Source organism: Gobio gobio (genome assembly GCF_949357685.1).
Source record: "Gobio gobio genome assembly, chromosome: 22".
Lineage (NCBI taxonomy): Eukaryota > Metazoa > Chordata > Actinopteri > Cypriniformes > Gobionidae > Gobio > Gobio gobio.
In genome coordinates this window covers 40,520,059-40,539,263 of record NC_137118.1, presented here as the reverse complement: position 1 = coordinate 40,539,263, position 19,205 = coordinate 40,520,059, and positions in this window count along the sequence as shown.

The following is a 19,205-nucleotide window of genomic DNA, read 5'->3' as shown; positions in this document are numbered from 1 at the left end:
GTGCAGCGTTTCCAGCACGTACAGTCTTAGCGTATCTGCCTATTCACTTACTCCAGCGGAGGAGTCAGATCGCGCGCTCTCACTCAGCTGCAGCGTTTATGTGCAAGAGAAAGTTCATGATGAAGTAAGTTTATTGACATGTATATTGTTAATAACCCAGATGGTTACACTGTATAACAGCGGTGCTACGTTAGACCAGCTTAATGACGATGTTGATGTTTAGCGATCTTTCTGAGTGTAATTTGATCCTGATTAACAAGCGGATTCGTCCCGCTAGCATCACGGCTCGTATAGTTCATGTTTACAAAGTTATTATCTGCAACATTTCCAGTGTTATAATATCCTTCACGTTTACTGCCTGTATGAATGATCCAGTTCATTTTATATATAATCTATATTTGGTTGGTTCTGTCAATTTCATTGCACTATACAGTTGTTATTATTGTGGATTCATGCTAATATATATTTCTTGATTATAATTATGCATCAGTGCATTATATGGGGTTATTATTGAGGCTGCAATTTATCGTACTGTTATTGTATTGAACAGTATGCAGAAAGTCTGTATTTATTTGGTTTATTTTATTTATTTCAGAAACTACCTCAACTACGCTAATGTGTATATGGTCACATCTTGTACAATAAACATCCAAATTCAATCTGATGACTCCGACTCCCTGACCAGAGTTCTGTAGCGGTCAATAACATATTCACCAGCATTCAGTGGGGCAATCCCCAACATTGGTCCTTCGAGCCGGAGCTATTGACTACTACAGTGATGTCATCAGAAGAGCGATCAACTTCATTCCCTCATGCTGAGACTTCAGACAGACCCTCACGGCAGCGTCGCATACCCAAGCATCTGGAGGAATATCTTCTTGACTATAGCCATCACCGACCTGCCCTTTCCTCCCCACCTACAGCAGAGGTGCCAGCGGAGCAGAGAGGAGCAGCAGCCGCAGTGGGCATAACTAGTCAGTCACGACCAGTCTCCAGCCAGGGTGAGCATCCGGACACAAGTTCATTGGACATGTTGAGCATGAGTTCATTGAGGAAAATCTTGACGTCTATTTCTGAAAAGGAAAGGGATGAGGCTGCCGATATGACTGTGCTTCACAGTAAGCTTAAACAATATGAAAACCGACAGCGTCGGCGCAAAGAGCTGATGGAACATATCACATCGTTCCTGAGGGAGGAAGAAGATGAGGAGGATGATCAATTTGAAAAGCCTGCTACATCACCACTAAGATCTCATTTAGTAACTCCTTTACATCCACCTCCCTCCAGTCATTCTTCCTCTGCATCACAGTCACCTGATGTTGAGTTACTTACCCAGGGACATGCGAGTGCCACACAGATAAGTTCAAGTACACCTGCAGCAGCGGCAGAGCACTTCAACCCTGGTTTTGTGCCAATACAGCCAGGCGCTTCACTCCCTTTGTACTCGCCAATTTCATCTGGGATGTTACCTGGCGCCGTAGCCCATGCTACAAGAGCAGAGACTGTGCCATTACGGCTTAATAAACAGTTTTACCCTTATGACGATGCTGGAAATGCTTTTCTGCCTCAGGTGCAGCCACAGTTAGTAGCTCCCACGCCAACCTACCAGCATCCCAGTGTGCCTTACCTCTACACCACAGTGGCACCTTCTCCACGACAACCTGTCGACACGCTGCCTACACGTTTTTCAATTCCTCATTATACTCCAGTGCCTCCAGTGGTGTCAGTGCCGCAAACCCTGCACAGCGCTTCAGTTCCTGTTGTAAACATGCCCGCCCGTGCAGACAATTCTCTAATGTCATTGAACCAGCCACTGAAGCAACCAGAATACTTTGTGCCTCACCGCTCTTTACATGCTGCTCCCCAACCAAAGATTCCTGATTTTGTGGATGACAACGAGAGGGAATTTGCTAACCTGAAGTTGGCACTGGACAACCTTCTGGAACCTCATGCAGAGCTAGATGAAAAATACAAGTACCACATCTTGCTGGAACATCTCAAATTGCCTGAGGCACAGATGATTGGACAGTCTTGTCGCCACCATCCATACCCATATTCAGCAGCTATGCAAGCTCTTCAGTTGCAATATGGTCAACCACACCAGCTGGCTCAGAGCGAAATAGCAGCAATCCTCACAGCACCAGAGGTAAAATCGAATGACGCTCGCAGTTTCCAGAGTTTCGCTCTCCGCGTCCATCTCCTAGTAAGCATGCTGTTGTCTTTGGAGGGGCCCAGAGGGATGGAGTTGAACTGCTGCTCGCATGTAGATCGCTTGCTCAGTAAGCTGCCCAAGTACTTAAGAGATGGCTTCATAGAGTTTCTCCAGTTGCAAGGGAAGCTCAACTCACCAAATATTAACCCATACAACCTACAAGACTTTGCGGGATGGCTCCAAGTCAAAGCTCAGCAACAGAGATTGTCCAGTAGGTTAGTGCAGCGCTACCAATACGAGAAATCTCTAATCAGTCCAAAGGAGAAGACTGTGGTTAAACCTAGAAGCCAAAGTACAGCCTTGTATCATGGTGCAGCATCTACAGAGGCTAAAGCCTACCTCAGTCCTAAGGTGTCTCAGAAGAGAATGCCACCCAAAGTCAACTGTCTCTTCTGTAGCAGCAAAGACCACTACATCACACGATGCAACAGTATCAAAGAACAGTCAGTTGATGAACTTTGCAAATGGATCTCAGAGGGAAAGCGCTGCTGGAAATGTGCTCGTTCCCATGCACCTGAAGTATGCAGTTTAAAGAAACCCTGCGGTGACTGTGGTGGTATCCACCTTCAGGTGCTTCATGGTGTGGCCCGAAGACATGCAACTGAAACATTATCAGATACCTCTGAGAGTCGTATCTACCTCCTACCCTCCATTACATCTGGCAGAGTCCTCCTGAAAGTGGTACCAGTTCTGCTACACCACAAATCAAGGACATTGGAGACATATGCTATATTAGATGACGGAGCACAGCGCACCATGATCCTACCCAATGCCATCCAACAGCTCCAGCTGAAAGGTGAACCTGAGACTCTAGCCCTTCGTACCGTCCGACCTGACACTACGCATCTCAGTGGCTCCAGGGTCACCTTTGAAATCTCCCCAAGAGGTAACCCAGAGAAACGCTATCAAGTGTTTGGAGCATTCACAGCTTCTGGTCTAGATCTGGTGGAACAGTCATACCCTGTTCAGACTCTTCAGAGACGGTATGCACATCTAAGGGGAATTCCGCTACAGCCATTTCACAAGGTACGTCCACTGGTGCTCATAGGTTCAGACCAAGTTCACCTCATTACAGCAGAAGAGCCTATTCGCCAAGGCACCAAAGGGGGTCCAGTAGCAGTCCATACAGCTCTCGGGTGGGCTCTGCAAGGAGCAGTAATGTGCACCACAGACCATTCACCATTGCAGCAATGTTTCTTTCTCTCCACTGCTCACCCAGACGATCTTCTGTACAGAAATGTGGAAAGGCTATGGCAACTGGACGTGCTACCCTTTCACAACGAAAAACTGGTTGTCCGATCTAGACAAGACAAAGAGGCTATACAGCTGCTTGAGTCCCAAACAAAACAAGTCCGTGTAAAGGGTGTACAACGTTACGCCACTCCTCTTTTGTGGAAACCAGGCGCTCTTAAACTCAAAGGCTCCATGCAATCTGTTCTTGCAAATCTGAGGAGCACTGAAAGGAGACTCCAGAAAGATTCTGAAAGGGCCTCAATCTACTCAGGAGAGATTGCCAAGCTTATCGAGGCAGGATACGTAGCCAAGCTCAACCAAAGAGAAGCAGCCCAGACAGAGGAGTCATGGTACCTACCCCACCATCTGGTAAGCCATAACAACAAATCAAGACTGGTTTTCAACTGTTCGTTCACACACCATGGTCTATCTCTTAATGATCAACTCCTGCCAGGTCCTGCTCTTGGACCATCACTTTTGGGCGTCCTGCTAAGATTCAGGCAGTATCAGGTGGCTGTAAGTGCAGATATCAAGGGCATGTTCCATCAGGTCCGTCTCCTGCCGAAAGACAAACCCTTTCTCCGTTTCATCTGGAGAGACCTACACAGTGAGAACCCTCCAGATGTATACGAATGGCAGGTTCTACCCTTCGGTACAACAAGCAGTCCATGCTGTGCCATCTTTGCTCTGCAGCATCATGCTCACAATTTGGAAGCCAAATATCCAGGGTTGCAAGACATGGTACATCAGAGCTTCTACGTGGACAACTGCCTAACAAGTTTTCCTACTGTGGTGGCAGCCAAACAAACAGTGGACCAACTACGCAGTATGCTAGCAGAAGGAGGGTTTGATCTCAGACAGTGGGCTAGTAGTCACCCAGCCGTGGTCGCTCATCTTCCTGCTGAAGCCCGCTCCTCTGCCACAGAACAGTGGTTAGTTCAAACCCATGTTGACCCAGTGGAGCCCACATTGGGCCTCAGGTGGAACTGTGCAACTGATACTCTTGGCTATCATTACCGGCCCATTGAGCATGCAGCACTGACTATGAGAACAGCCTACCAGGTGCTGGCATCTCAATATGATCCATTGGGGTTCATATTACCGTTCACCACCAGGGCTAAGGTGATCATCCAACAGTTGTGGACTAAAAAGAGAGACTGGGATGACTCGGATCTACCCACAAACCTTCAGGCCTCCTGGATCAACTGGGAAAGCGAGCTTAAACATCTCCGTGCAGTATCCATTCCTCGCTGTTACACACCAGCTTCCACAACTGCAACAGAACAGCACAGTTCCCTCCATGTGTTCTGCGATGCCTCTGAAAGAGCATATGGGGCAGTGGCATATTTGGCAGTTCAAATTGGAAGTGATGTGCATGTTTCCTTCGTAATGGCTAGATCGAGGGTTGCTCCTAAGAGGCAGCAGTCTATACCTCGCCTGGAGCTTTGCGCTGCCTTAGCTGGAGCTCAGCTGGCCAAACTGGTGAGGGAGGAGATCACTCTCTCCATCTGTCAGACAATGTGGACAGACTCCATGACTGTGCTGGAGTGGATTCAGTCAGACTCCTGTCGATATAAAGTGTTCGTGGGAACACGAATCTCCGAGATACAGGAATTAACAGACCAGAGATCATGGAGGTATGTAAATACGCAGGAGAACCCAGCTGATGACATAACAAGAGGTACATCTCTCCAAAGTTTGGCTGAGCCTTGTCGATGGAGTCAAGGGCCTCCATTCTTGAAACAGAGCCCAGAGCACTGGCCTAAGAAACCTGAAGTTGCACAGTCAGAGGGAGTCTCCGAACAGAAAGGCTTCTCCTGCTACTGCTTAATGGCACAGGAAACTGCTTCCAACCTCCCTGACGCCACACAATTCAACACATGGCGTGAATTAGTGGAGACAACTCAACAAAACAGTCAAGGTGCGTCCACATCAAACTCTACAAACAGTGAGCCTGTGACCAGTAGAGAAGCTGAAGCTGTTCTGCTTAGAGCATGCCAACTTCAGAGTTTTCCCGAAGAAGTTGCTGCCCTCCAGGCGCAGAAACCAGTTCCTGCACATAGTCGGTTAGTCAGTCTTGCTCCGGAATGGGATCCACTGACTAACATGATTAGAGTTGGGGGCCGCTTAAGGAGGCTGGAAAACTTAGACCCAGAGCAAATCCACCCCATTGTGCTAGACCCAAGACACGCAGTAACAAAGCTACTTATCAAAGAGTTTGATGAGCGACTGCTACACCCAGGAGCAGAGAGAGTCTATGCTGAGATACGAAGACAGTACTGGATTCTTAGAGGACGCCAGGCTATAAAGCACCATCAACATCTTTTTCTGGCCTGTCAGCGCTGGAGAGCACAGCCAAAGGTCCCCCAAATGGCAGACTTGCCACCAGAACGCCTCCGACTGCTCTGTCCACCTTTCTACTCCACCGGCGTTGATTGCTTTGGCCCATACTTGGTCAAAATAGGAAGGCGGAATGAGAAACGCTGGGGTCTGATCTTCAAATGTCTCACAACTAGGGCAGTTCACACTGAGCTCCTCAATTCGATGGATACAGACGCTTTCCTTCTTGCACTCCGCCGGTTCATAGCCAGAAGGGGTAAACCACACGAAATTCGTTCGGATTGCGGCACCAACTTCCGCGGAGCTGACAGAGAATTACGGGAAGCTTTCTCAATGATGGAGCCAGAGCTCAAGACTCAGCTTTCAAAATATCAGATTAACTTCAAATTTAATCCCCCCGGTGCTCCACACTTTGGCGGAATATGGGAACGTGAAGTCCGTTCCATAAAGAATGCTCTCCAGGTAGCTGTCGGAACCCAAGCTGTCACAGAGGATGTCCTGTCCACCGTCCTAGTGGAGGTGGAGGGAATTCTTAATTCAAAACCACTTGGATATGTGACAAGACGTCGCTGACATTGATCCTATCACTCCAAATATTCTCCTTATGGGGCGGCGGGATGCATCACTTCCTCAGGTGGCATACACTTTAGGAGATATGGGGCGGCGAAGATGGCGTCACTGCCAGAATATGGTGGACCAATTCTGGATACAGTTCACGAGAAACTACCTGCCTACTCTCCAGACTCGACAGAAGTGGCAAAAATCATCAGAAAATCTGGAAGCAGACTCTGTTGTATTGATCGTAGATCCCCAACTCGCAAGAGCTCAGTGGCCCATAGGCAGAGTTCGAAAGACATTGCCTAGTAGTGACGGATGTGTGCGGACTGCTGAAATTGTCATTGATGGTAAAACTTACCTCAGACCAGTTGCCCGGCTGATAAAGTTGCCAACATTAGAAGGGAACACTACAGACCTTTAGAGAATTCCTTTGATTACCCATTTGCTGTTCAAATGTGGGGGCGGCTGTTGTGAATTCTCTTCCTTTAAGTTTAAAGTTGGCTGTGTGTGTGAGGTTTAAGTTATGACTTGCGTAAGTAACGTAGTGCAGCGTTTCCAGCACGTACAGTCTTAGCGTATCTGCCTATTCACTTACTCCAGCGGAGGAGTCAGATCGCGCGCTCTCACTCAGCTGCAGCGTTTATGTGCAAGAGAAAGTTCATGATGAAGTAAGTTTATTGACATGTATATTGTTAATAACCCAGATGGTTACACTGTATAACAGCGGTGCTACGTTAGACCAGCTTAATGACGATGTTGATGTTTAGCGATCTTTCTGAGTGTAATTTGATCCTGATTAACGAGCGGATTCGTCCCGCTAGCATCACGGCTCGTATAGTTCATGTTTACAAAGTTATTATCTGCAACATTTCCAGTGTTATAATATCCTTCACGTTTACTGCCTGTATGAATGATCCAGTTCATTTTATATATAATCTATATTTGGTTGGTTCTGTCAATTTCATTGCACTATACAGTTGTTATTATTGCGGATTCATGCTAATATATATTTCTTGATTATAATTATGCATCAGTGCATTATATGGGGTTATTATTGAGGCTGCAATTTATCGTACTGTTATTGTATTGAACAGTATGCAGAAAGTCTGTATTTATTTGGTTTATTTTATTTATTTCAGAAACTACCTCAACTACGCTAATGTGTATATGGTCACATCTTGTACAATAAACATCCAAATTCAATCTGATGACTCCGACTCCCTGACCAGAGTTCTGTAGCGGTCAATAACATATTCACCAGCATTCAGTGGGGCAATCCCCAACACCTTGGTTTATCACATGGTCTATGATGGTGGCGCTTATTTCATCCGTGACAACAGCTCTTACTCTGCTTACAGCAGCATGCATTCTTACTCCTCTCCCCCTACCTCTCCTTCTCCCTTGTCCTGGTCCAACTAGTTCTCCTCTCCCTGGTCCAACTAGTTCTCTCCCTGGTCCAACTAGTTCTCCTCTCCCTGGTCCAACTAGTACTCCTCTCCCTGGTCCAACTAGTACTCCTCTCCCTGGTCCAACTAGTACTCCTCTCCCTGGTCCAACTAGTACTCCTCTCCCTGGTCCAACGAGTACTCCTCTCCCTGGTCCAACTAGTTCTCCTCTCCCTGGTCCAACTAGTCCTCCTCTCCCTGGTCCAACTAGTCCTCCTCTCCCTGGTCCAAATAGTCCTCTCCCTCGACCATCTAGTCCTCTTCCTCGTCTAACTAGTCTTCTCCCTCGTCCAGACATTTTCCTTCTTTTTTTTTCTCCTCTGTGTTGTTCTTTGTTGCTTTGAACAAAACCAATCCAAAGAGTGCTTTTTTATTGTTTATGTCCATGTAATGGAAAGTCTTCAACACCTGGCTATGTCTCTGATTGAGATTGGAATCAGCTATTTCTTACTCTAATGATCAGTTAATTTAAAAATGCTTATCAGCTGATAACTCAATGCTTTTTTAAAAAAATATTTGTTTTAATACTTTTGAGCTGATATTGTTGCAGAAGTAGAGACTTTATACTATATCTATGGTTTGGAACATTAGGTCTTCATTTTTGGCATGTTGCGTTTAAGCATTTGTAAAAAAGACTATAAAGATCTATGATTTTGGTATTGGGTGTGCATATATGTAAAGAAAATGTAGGCATTCTAGAAACGTGTTAATTGACTGCATTTTGTGTGAAAACAACATGAATTGTGTTAATGGTATTGTCACAACAGACAGATGTTGTGCTAATTGTGTTTAGAGTTTTGAAAATGTGACTACAGATTGGACAAAAGAATGGTAGCAATTGAAAAAAACTGTAAATGAAAATGGGAAATAGTCTATTTGCTGAAGTCTATTTTAGCTAGTTTATTGTTTTGTTTTTATTTGTTTGGTTACATTTTATTTTATTATGTTGGCTTGACCAAGCCATGCTAACAACATGCTAACAAATGCTAGAAATGCCAGCAATATGTTAAATCATTCTAGTGATCAAGATCAAGAACTTGAACATGATCAAGTTCGCAATATGCTAAACCTGCTAATTCATGAAAGCAAAATGTAATGTGGCAAAAAATGCTAGCAAAATGCTAATTCATGTTAGTAATGTGCTAAAACTTTCAAATTCATACTAACAAACTTAGTAAAATGAATCTTCTTTTTCCACAGAATTTTTCCCCCACTTTATAACAATTCTTCTGTCCTGATTTTACACATTAGGTCAGTAGGTGGAGAGTAGGCGGTCTTTTGTGGCTGTTTTAACACATTTCACCACATTAGCATCATAGCGTCAAAATAGTCATAATTGCGAGTTTATATCACACAATTCTGACTTTATAACTCGCAAATGCAAGTTTATATCACGCAATTCTGACTTTATAATTCGCAAATGCGACTTTATAACTCGCAATTCTCTTTATATCTCACAATTCTCTTTATATCTCGCAATTCTGACTTTATATCTCAAATTCTCTTTATATCTCACAATTCTCTTTATATCTCACAATTCTCACTATATATCTTGCAATTCTGACTTTATATCTCACAATTCTCTTTATATCTCACAATTCTCTTTATATCTCGCAATTCTGACTTTATATCTCGAATTCTCTTTATATTTCGCAATTCTCTTTATATCTCACAATTCTGACTTTATATCTCACAATTCTCTTTATATCTCGCAATTCTCACTATATATCTTGCAATTCTGACTTTATATCTCGCAATTCTCTTTATATCTTGCAATTCTGACTTTATATCTCGCAATTCTCTTTATATCTCGCAATTCTCTTTATATCTCGCAATTCTGACTTTATATCTTGCAATTCTCTTTATATCTCGCAATTCTCTTTATATCTCGCAATTTTGACTTTATATCTCACAATTCTGACTTTATATCTCACAATTCTCTTTATATCCCGCAATTCTCTTTATATCTCGCAATTCTGAATTTATATCTCACAATTCTCTTTATATCTCGCAATTCTCTTTATATCTCGCAATTCTGACTTTATATCTCACAATTCTCTTTATATCTCGCAATTCTCTTTATATCTCGCAATTCTGACTTTATATCTTGCAATTCTCTTTATATCTCGCAATTCTCTTTATATCTCGCAATACTCTTTATATCTCGCAATTCTCTTTATATCTCGCAATTTTGACTTTATATCTCACAATTCTCTTTATATATCGCAATTCTGACTTTATATCTTGCAATTCTCGCAATTAAAATTGCGAGTATTAATCTCATAAAAGACAAAATAATTACTGGAATACTGGATTCTAAACAACAAAGAAATGCCACAATTAGGAGAGAGAAACACCCAGAAACTCTTCATACCATTCCCAAGTATAAGGGGCTTTCCTTGCCATTAAAGATTGGATAACACGTCTACATCTTCATTGATTAAAAACTAACATCATATTACTAACATCTGTCACCATGATTTTTTGGAATGACTTATTGTGAGAAGGAAAAAACTGTTTTAGTCACATGCCATCGGTTAATGGAAACGCAGACATTTCGCAATTGGTTTTGGCATTTAGAAAATTTGGCAAAAAGTTTTGCACAGAACTCTAATGAAAACCAGCCTACTGTCACATATGTGAACATGAGTTTTCTTCTTACACACGTCTCCTGTAAATCCTGTAGAATTCAACTAATCAGATGACGACTTCGGAACTCCTGAAGTGTTTCCCATTTTTAGCAAACAGTGACTTTGCTAATGCTAGTAATGTGTAATGAAGTCTTCAGAGTTATTTAAAGTGTTATGGGCTAGTTTTCAATGAAATTCCAACAGGTTTGAAACAACAACTGATTTTAAGCATTGCTAAATAGTGCTAAACAACTCTGTATTTGATCGTTCTGTATTTTACCAATGGACAAATGCATCTATGCACTGTTTAAGATATTCTGTCTTTAGCAGACTTTGATTTCAGGTTGAGAATTGGGAGTCCTGTCCCACAAATCTGTGTGCCACCGGTGTTACTGATCTCCCCGCGGGAGGTAACAGCCCTGGATCTGGAGGGCGGTTTCTGACAGCTTGTGCACATTCACTCAAAGTGCTGCTTCACAAAAGACCTCGGCAGCAGCTCTACAGACCTAATTGTTAAGAAAAGCCAATCCTGAGAGCAGAGGCGACCCTCACCGGCACTCAGTAATTATCACTGTCCAGTCTTTCTGCAGCAAAATCTACAGCGCTGCTTCCCGGCTTCTTTGGCTTTTCGGACATCAAGTGGTGACCCAACACAGTACTAAGGATTTTTTTTTTGTCGTACAAAAGTGAACAAATGTTATCCAAGTCAAACATTGGCATTTATTAATATTACTCGGAACTCTTCAGACCCAAGTATGCAAAATTACTGAATTTTTTGTTTCTAAATGTCTCTTGATTAGTTTCATGCTCTCAGCGGCCGATTAATTCACTGCACAAAACTCAATGTGGTCGGACAGTTAACCCGCGCTTGACTCTGTCATATTCATTTGCTTTGTGTAGTTTTTAATCATGGTTTTTGTACCGAGCGACTGCTGCAAAATATTGAAGCGTTTAATGAACACACAGCCTTTGGTGTCAACAACAAAATATATAATGCTTTCTTCTCTTTTAAAGGTTTTAAAAGTGTATAAGCATGGTTATATTTCTATCATAACATGTTAGATTATTATTAGTTTGGACTTTACAATTTAGTATTTTTTCTACTGTCCATGACCGACCAGTTGAGAACCGCTCATCTCGTTCATTCGTTCATTCCACCGTCCGTCCGTCCATCCATTCATCATTCCATTGTTTGACCTATCTATCGATTGCTCGATCAATCGTTCGTTCATTCCATCCACCCATCCATTGTTTTCTATCTATCTATCTATCTATCTATCTATCTATCTATCTATCTATCTATCTATCTATCTATCTATCTATCTATCTATCTATCTATCTATCTATCTATCTATCTATCTATCTATCTATCTATCTATCTATCTATCTATCTATCTATCTATCTATCTATCGATTGATCAGTTTGTTCCTTCCTTCCATCCATCCATCCATTGTTCTATCTATCCATCCATCTATCCAGCCATCCATCCACCGTTGGGGTCGGTGAGTTTTCTCATTTCTTTGAACAAGTTGCAAAAACTTGTGTACATCCATGCAAATGATTATGTACAATTCTCTGCTGTTCCCATTATCAGTTGCTTATGTCATGTTGATCAAAATGTATTATAATGGGTCTCTGTTGAATAATCTCACCCCCCACAACATTTAGGCATTAGTTCATAGCATAAGTCTTCACATGCAAAATGGTTGAACAAGTTGTCATAATATTTCAAGCATATTTCCATACATTTCCGTTAGATGTTCACATTTCTACTTTTGTTTTTATTTGTGCTATGCAGTGCTGTCTTTTCCTTCCTGTATCACAATGACATGGTCTGTCAACAAATTACAGTACAAACAGTAAAAGTGTACATGTGAATCTTGTCCGTCAAACTCCCACATACACTAAGGTGTAACCTACAATTTAAAATAATTGTCATCAAAATTTTAGCCATATTTACATCAGAACATCCCTCCAGAGTAAACTGTTATATTGACAACATGACTAAGCATTTTGACTGTCTTATTCATACACAATGACACAAGGACTTGTAATTCTGATGGCACTGACATGCTCATTGACACAGATATTTACTTTTGAGAGACGAACTAAGGATTTTAAGCAGGTAATCCATGGTGTTTTGCTCTTTGTACGAATTGTTTTGAGAAATGCACTTACTGTTTTGCAAATGTCGAGGATGATTCGAGAAATGTACCAAAGCGACTGAGAATTCTGTGGGAAAAAGCATGATACGTTTTCTCAGGATTCTTTGGTAATTAGAAAGTTCAAAAGAACTGCATTTACTGTATTTGAAACCAAATTCTTTTACGACAAAGTCCTTACTGTTACTTTTGATTAATTGAATGCTTCCTTGCACAATGCATTTTCTTTCTTTCAAACAAAAAGACCCCAAACTTTTGAAACGTATTGTAACATGACGCATATGCACAGATGAAAAATAAACATTCTTCAATAGAAATCCATAGGATTTCCAGATCACGCTGCATCATAAAAGAACTGGCCTTTTGATGGCGCCCCTTTACTCACGTCCCTCCAGCTGTGCAGAACCTAAAGGTTTTTGTCCATCGCAGACGGCTTTTAATACTACAGCCCGGGTGTTTTCACCCAACACAATGCCTGATTGTAAATTGTGACATCAGCAGCCATCCCGCTACATGGTGCGACTGTCATAATATATAACAGAACGAGCCGACGGCAGAGACGGATGCTGGAACTTTGCTAGAAAGGCCTGTCAGATTTATTTCAAACATCAAGGGCTCGATTATTTCACCCGGGCCACATTCATCAGAGGCCTGTCTGAGCTCCAGCGCGGCCTCGGCCCGGGAAAGGGGAGTCTGTAGCCGTTGACCCGCTGTCTCCGGGGACAGTTGCCAGGGTACGAGGGCCAAAACTATCTTTCCCGTCTGGCCTCCCACAGCGTGACTCTTGGCATGATCTAGACAAGGTATGGTCGGAGGTATAAAGGCTGTCTTTGGGAATTAATGCACTGGCCTCTCGTCTGGCCCGGCGAGGACAAAGAGCAGGAAAAAGCTCACGCAGTGGTATAACTGTACTAATGTGTGTACAAGAGAGCGCGCTACGCAGATCTCTAATGCATTAGCGAAATGTAAAGAGGCTTTAAAAAGGCTGAGGCCTCGCACATTAGACATTCACATCACACCGAGACTCGCGGCCCCCGTCCCGACGTGCGCGCTAATTAGCGCTCGGCTAACGAGCTAGGTCCTCCATTAGCACCCCGAGGGTGATTAGCATTATGGAGGTTTGTATGGCCGGGTCCGGCTTTCTCTCGCTCTGCCGCTGATTAAAAGGGAGCGTGTTTCCTGTCGGAGAGACTCCACTTCCGTCATTATGTTCTGCTGTAGCCTCGGAAAAGCTGACAGAGACTGTGAGTGAACGCTTTGCTCCCTCTCTTGGCCGCGTCTCGCTTAGATGTGTCAAACGTAGCCGGAAAAGAAAGTGAAAAAGAGAAGGGATGGGAATTATGTGAGTATATTGAAAATATTTTGCATCTTAATAAATGGCTATGGACATATTGTGCACATTATGAAATGCGTTATGGCTAAAATCATGGTAACCGTATTTAAAAATAATTAGATGAGATTTTTGCTGGGAATTTTTTTCACATTTATTTCATCTCATTCATGTCGTTCATTCTCTCTCTTCTCAACCTAAAGATAAGATTCATAACAAATGTTCCACCCATCTTTTTATAGACTCATCAACCAATCGTTTGTTTGTTTGTTAGCTCGTTTCCATCCATCCATGCATCTATCAATTGATCAACCAATCATTCGTTTCTTTGTTCCATCCATCCATCCATCCATCCATCCATCATTTTATCTATCTATCAATTGATCAACCAATCGTTTGTTTGTTTGTTCCTTCATTCATTTGTTCCATCCATCCATAGTTTAATCTATCGATTGATCAACCAATCGTTTGTTTGTTCATTAGCTCGTTCCATCCATCCATCCATTGTTTTATCTTTCGATTGATCAACCAATTGTTTGTTTGTTCATTCCATCCTTCCATTGTTTTATCTACCTATCAATTGATCAACCAATCATTCATTTCTGTTCCATCCATCCATCCATCCATCCATCATTTTACCTATCTATCAATTGATCAACCAATCGTTTGTTTGTTTGTTCCTTCGTTCATTTGTTCCATCCATCCATAGTTTTATCTATCGATTGATCAACCAATCGTTTGTTTGTTCATTAGCTCGTTCCATCCATCCATCCATCCATCCTTTGTTTTATCTATCTATCGATCGATCGATCAATCAATCGATTGATCAACCAATCATTTGTTTGTTTGTTCATTGGCTCGTTCCATCCATCATCCATCCATCCATCCATCCATCGTTTTATCTATCGATTGATCAACCAATCGTTTGTTTGCTATCTATCTATCTATCTATCTATCTATCTATCTATCTATCTATCTATCTATCTATCTATCTATCTATCTATCTATCTATCTATCTATCTATCTATCTATCTATCTATCTATCTATCTATCTATCTATCTATCTATCTATCTATCTATCTATCTATCTATCAATTGATCAACGAATCGTTTGTTCATCCATCCATCCATCTCGTTTGTTTGTTCGTTAATTTGTTTCATCCATCTATTGTTTTATCTACCTATCAATTGATCAACCAATCATTTGTTCGTTTGCTCGTTCATCATCCATCCATCCATCCATCCATCCATCCATCCATCCATCCATCCATCCATCCATCCATCCATCCATCCATCCATCCATCCATCCATCCATCCATCCATCCGTCCATCCATCCATCGTTAATTTCTTCTTCGTTCCATCCATCCGTTGTTTTATCTATCTATCTATCTATCTATCTATCTATCTATCTATCTATCTATCTATCTATCTATCTATCTATCTATCTATCTATCTATCTATCTATCTATCTATCTATCTATCTATCTATCTATCCATCCATCCATCCATCCATCCATCCATCCATCCATCCATCCATCCATCCATCCATCCATCCATCCATCCATCCATCCATCCATCCATCCATCCATCCATCCATCCATCCATCCATCCATCCATCCATCCATCCATCCATCCATCCATCCATCCATCCATCCATCCATCCATCTATCTATCTATCTATCTATCTATCTATCTATCTATCTATCTATCTATCAATTGATCAACGAATCGTTTGTTCATCCATCCATCCATCTCGTTTGTTTGTTCGTTAATTTGTTTCATCCATCTATTGTTTTATCTACCTATCAATTGATCAACCAATCATTTGTTCGTTTGCTCGTTCATCATCCATCCATCCATCCATCCATCCATCCATCCATCCATCCATCCATCCATCCATCCATCCATCCATCCATCCATCCATCCGTCCATCCATCCATCGTCAATTTCTTCTTCGTTCCATCCATCCATTGTTTTATCTATCTATCTATCTATCTATCTATCTATCTATCTATCTATCTATCTATCTATCTATCTATCTATCTATCTATCTATCTATCTATCTATCTATCTATCTATCTATCTATCTATCTATCTATCTATCTATCTATCTATCTATCTATCTATCTATCTATCTATCTATCTATCTATCTATCTATCTATCTATCTATCGTTTTTTACAAACTCTCGCTCCGAAATCTGTGTCGTTCCCTCTCACACAAACACCCCATTGAAAACTCCTCGGCTCCAGTCGTGTGTTCCAGAAAAACCCCTTACAGACTCAGCAGGCCGGAAAATTGGCCCACGCTGTCACAGTTAGCTTAGCTGATCCTTATTATCCACATTTCCAAGGGAGCTATTGGTGGGTTTTTATCTAACGGACCAGGGAGACACCCTGCGACCCAGTGGCCGACTGCAGCAGTCCAAAAGGGAAGGTTCAAACGTTAATGGCAGCTCTCGGCATGGGACAAAGAGCTTTACAACGCGTGGGAAAAAGTGGTCCATCAGCTTCCTGGTACTGGGAGAGTTTGCACTGACCCAAAAGGTCAGCCAGCGACAATGCTTCATCCCAACAGGGCCGTTTGAGACAAAGCCTTTCTTTTACAACTATATTCATCACTCAGGGGTGGTTTCTGTTGCTGTCTGGCGCGCTGTCGCTAACACAAGAACATACACACACACACAAACTATGAACACATTTTTTTTAATACTATGTTTAAAAAATGTCACTGTTCAGTGTTCAAATCAAAGTAAACTCACTTCTGCCTTTTAGATTTCAAATACTAATCATTTAATGCATGCAAGTCAACAAGGGCCTGTAAATGTGTGTCGTCCACTTCCCCTCTGGCCCCAGGGACGCCTGGACAACATGCTTTTTGGCATGTCCATATGGAGAGACAATGAAACAGGTCAAGTGAGTGCTGGTGAGTGTCTTAATTTTGGACCACAAAGTGAAGTGACCACTGCTCACAGAGAGTCATTGAAATCCACTTGGTCAACTATTGGTTTGACCTGCTGACCGGCCAGCCTTGTTCATGACCGCATAATCGGTCGCACCACATACTGGTGCATAACCTCTTTCTGTTGACCACAATTACAAGCATAAAATAATACAACGGTCATTTAAATATTTTTAAAAAGTGACTAGTCTATAAGAGATATGTTTTGTGATCAAATGAAAGTTGAACCCATTCCAAATCTGACAATTTAAAAATATATATATTTTAAATATGTGCACTTAAAAAATAACCAAAGAGTAAAACATTTTTTTTATTGTTTTTTAATGCAAAATGAAATGCATGTGCAAACTAAGGTAACAAAATGTAAATAATTACACAAATGTATTATCATTAAAATTATTAAAATGTGTTAAATTAAAAATTAGCACTTTTTAAAAAAATAATAATATGAGACTATATTATAAAATGAGACAAATAGAAAATATTTATTTCATGCAAAATTAAATGCATGGTTCATTATTTGCATTGCTTAGTTATAGTAGAAGTTCAATTTAAAATGAAATAAAAATATATATTTTTTTCCCAAATAGTACACATTTTTAAATGTCAGCTAGAATTACAGACAATAAATGAGTGACTCTGTGAGACATGAGTGTCTCCCATGGCTGTCTCCCTAAAATGCAAATTTGAACATATTGTTAAAACCATCTGTGAGCAATAATTATGCATTGAATAGCTGACGTCAATGTCGCCATTACGTTCCCAGAGTCCTAAAATCCTGCTTGTTCTAAGGTAATTCCAGCTCTTGTGGGAAGTGTGCTCAAAAAAATTAACCACAATGCACTGCTTTACCCAGAATTCATTTATTTGTTACATTGTTAAATTGCCAGCACAAAATATGTTGCTGAAAATGCTTTCCTAAAAATATCTTCGATGTATATACTGAGATAATGATATTATTTAAAGGTGTTTTTTGTTCGTAGTCTATTAAGTCAGTTCTGTCCTCTTTTGTGAAACATACAGGCCGGACAGCGGGATGTTGTAAACTCAGGACTCAATGACTAGTCCCCTGAAGTGGAGGGCAGGTCTGTTGGTTTTGACTTCAATGGATTAAGCAGGTTGTTAGTGCGTGGACTGAGAGGGCAGCTGCTCGCGGTACTTCGGCCATTCACAGCGTGTGGATTACAAGGTGGTAGTAACGCTCGGCCCAGCAGTAGGCAGTCCGGCTGCCCTAAGGGAGGTCAGGGGTTAAATGGTTTGTGTTAGAGGGGCCGAAACCCATAATTGAAAATAGACCTTGCCCTCCTTTAGTTCACAAAACCAGTAGAGTGGTTAAGGGCATGGGGTCTGCTCTCGGGGTGACATATGTAGTTCACAGGGCACGAGGTCATGGGCTAAAGATATTTATAGACATGCATTTCCACATTCCATCAATCATCCTTTTTCTTTTTGCATGTTATTCCACAATCCTCTACAGTAAGTGCAAACCTACAGGCCCACGTTTTTATACTCCCAACTGATGACACACAGGGGTGTAATGCATCTAAAGCACATCATCTGACGTTCCTATCCAATGGAAATTATTTTCCACCTTGAAATGATCCATGGATAATGTGTCCCATAACGTCTCATTTGTAATTTACATGGTCAAAACAGCACTTCTGCTCTTTTCATTTGCTCTCGTGTTGATTTTAGTTGTGCTGACATTGATTTAATCATTGCTGGGAAAAGATAAACGTTCATCTTTTGTTCACTGCCTGAAAAGTTAGTAGGAAGACGTTCTTTCAGGTCTCTTTACTCAAACCTGCTGGGCTCTATTTGGGCCCTTTGAAAGAGGCAAATAATAAGAAAACTGAGGCAGGAATAGAGGGCATAGAGTCCCTTCTGCTGGCCAACTGTGCTGTCGGTGGGTGCTTGTAATCTCTATTGTGCCTCGTTACAGGACAATTAAATCACTCCACCGGAGTCCTGCAGCTCTGTCGGGCCTGCGGGTTTGGGTTGGACCGAACGCGGACTGGAGAGATGTCGCGATAGGGTCGAGTACAGAATGAAAAATAAGGTCATAGGCGTATGTGTGTGTGAATATATGCGTGTATATATATACACACACACACACACACACCTAACCGTGTTGTCAACGTAAAGTTCAGCCACGCTAAAACACCTAGACGACTAATCTGCCTCACTGCGCTGCACTGTTTACTATTACCCTTAATGCCCCGGATCTATGTCTTCAAGCGGAAGGATTGCACTTGTATAATTTGCTTTTATATTACATTTCAATAATGTTCTTATATTTTTTAGTAAACGTTTTATAAAAGCATAATTCACAA